Here is a 2500-nt window from a genome sequence, read left to right on the forward strand (position 1 = left end):
CTCTTTTTTTTGCAAGATTATTGGACACTTAGTGAAAATTTCCAGAAGTACTAACCAGGCCTATTAGATATTTATTGAAAAAATCCAAAAGTACTAACCTGGCCCAAACCTGCTAACATTCTGAGGTCGGGCATTGACTCTTTTTTTTTTTTTGCAAGATTATTGGACAATTAGTGAAAATTTCCAAAAGTACTGACCAGGCCTATTAGATAATTACTGAAAAAATCCAAAAGTACTAACCTGGCCAGAACCTGCTTACATTCTGAGATCGGGCATTGACTCTTTTTTTTTTTTTTTGCAAGATTATTGGACAATAAGTGAAAATTTCCAAAAGTACTAACCAGGCCTATTAGATAATTACTGAAAAAATCCAAAAGTACTAACCTGGCCCAAACCTGCTTACATTCTGAGATCGGGCATTGACTCTTTTTTTTTTTTTTTGCAAGATTATTGGACAATTAGTGAAAATTTCCAAAAGTACTAACCAGGCCTATTAGATAATTGCTGAAAAATTCCAAAAGTACTAACCTGGCCCAAACCTGCTAACATTCCGAGGTCGGGCATTGACTCTTTTTTTTTTTTTTTTGCAAGATTATTGGACAATTAGTGAAAATTTCCAAAAGTACTAACCAGGCCTATTAGATAATTACTGAAAAAATCCAAAAGTACTAACCTGGCCCAAACCTGCTTACATTCTGAGATCGGGCATTGACTCTTTTTTTTTTTTTTTTGCAAGATTATTGGACAATTAGTGAAAATTTCCAAAAGTACTAACCAGGCCTATTAGATAATTACTGGAAAAATCCAAAAGTACTAACCTGGCCCAAACCTGCTTAGATTTGGAGATTAGTTGAGATCGGGCATAGCCAGGATGGTATGGCCATAAGCGAAGGAGGCTGCAAAGAGAGGGCTATTTAAAGATCAGCCACTATAATCGCCAGTGCTTTATATAAGTAGGGAAGGAAACCCAAAAGCTTACAGCACCTGGAATTCCCAGGCGGTCTCCCATCCAAGTACTAACCAGGCCCAAACCTGCTTAGCTTCCGAGATCAGATGAGATCGGGCATAGCCAGGTTGGTATGGCCGTAAGCGAAGGAGGCTGCAAAGAGAGGGCTATTTAAAGATCAGCCACTATAATCGCCAGTGCATTATATAAGTAGGGAAGGAAACTCAAAAGCTTACAGCACCTGGTATTCCCAAAAGTACTAACCAGGCCTATTAGATAATTACTGAAAAATCCAAAAGTACTAACCTGGCCCAAACCTGCTTACATTTTGAGATCAGGCATTGACTCTTTTTTTTTTTTTTTTGCAAGATTATTTGACAATTAGTGAAAATTTCCAAAAGTACTAACCAGGCCTATTAGATAATTACTGAAAAAATCCAAAAGTACTAACCTGGCCCAAACCAGCTTAGATTTGGAGATCAGACGAGATCGGGCATAGCCAGGTTGGTATGGCCGTAAGCGAAGGAGGCTGCAAAGAGAGGGCTATTTAAAGATCAGCCACTATAATCGCCAGTGCATTATATAAGTAGGGAAGGAAACCCAAAAGCTTACAGCACCTGGTATTCCCAAAAGTACTAACCAGGCCTATTAGATAATTACTGAAAAAATCCAAAAGTACTAACCTGGCCCAAACCTGCTTACATTCTGAGATCGGGCATTGACTCTTTTTTTTTTTTTTTTGCAAGATTATTGGACAATTAGTGAAAATTTCCAAAAGTACTAACCAGGCCTATTAGATAATTACTGAAAAAATCCAAAAGTACTAACCTGGCCCAAACCTGCTTACATTCTGAGATCGGGCATTGACTCTTTTTTTTGCAAGATTATTGGACAATTAGTGAAAATTTCCAGAAGTACTAACCAGGCCTATAAGATATTTATTGAAAAAATCCAAAAGTACTAACCTGGCCCAAACCTGCTAACATTCTGAGGTCGGGCATTGACTCTTTTTTTTTTTTGCAAGATTATTGGACAATTAGTGAAAATTTCCAAAAGTACTGACCAGGCCTATTAGATAATTACTGAAAAAATCCAAAAGTACTAACCTGGCCCAAACCTGCTTACATTCTGAGACCGGGTATTGACTATTTTTTTTTTTTTTTTTTTGCAAGATTATTGGACAATTAGTGAAAATTTTCAAAAGTACTAACCAGGCCTATTAGATAATTACTGAAAAAATCCAAAAGTACTAACCTGGCCCAAACCTGCTTACATTCTGAGATCGGGCATTGACTCTTTTTTTTTTTTTTGCAAGATTATTGGACAATTAGTGAAAATTTCCAAAAGTACTAACCAGGCCTATTAGATAATTACTGAAAAAATCCAAAAGTACTAACCTGGCCCAAACCTGCTTAGATTTGGAGATCAGTTGAGATCGGGCAAAGCCAGGATGGTATGGCCATAAGCGAAGGAGGCTGCAAAGAGAGGGCTATTTAAAGATCAGCCACTATAATCGCCAGTGCTTTATATAAGTAGGGAAGGAAACCCAAAAGC

General features: G+C 37.4%; 2 non-coding genes across 2 annotated transcripts in view; both read right to left on the reverse strand.

The window, feature by feature from the left end:
- Window positions 1-972: 972 nt before the first annotated feature.
- LOC132149855 (5S ribosomal RNA) lies at window positions 973-1091 on the reverse strand. Its single transcript, XR_009435116.1, has one exon. It is a non-coding gene; the product is annotated as a 5S ribosomal RNA (ribosomal RNA).
- Window positions 1092-2497: 1406 nt separating this feature from the next.
- Window positions 2498-2500, reverse strand: part of LOC132150580 (5S ribosomal RNA) — a 119-nt gene continuing 116 nt past the window's right edge. Inside the window, exon 1 of the ribosomal RNA XR_009435809.1 lies at window positions 2498-2500. This exon is cut by the window's right edge and continues 116 nt beyond it. This is a non-coding gene — a ribosomal RNA (5S ribosomal RNA).

This window comes from Carassius carassius, chromosome 9 (genome assembly GCF_963082965.1).
Source record: "Carassius carassius chromosome 9, fCarCar2.1, whole genome shotgun sequence".
Lineage (NCBI taxonomy): Eukaryota > Metazoa > Chordata > Actinopteri > Cypriniformes > Cyprinidae > Carassius > Carassius carassius.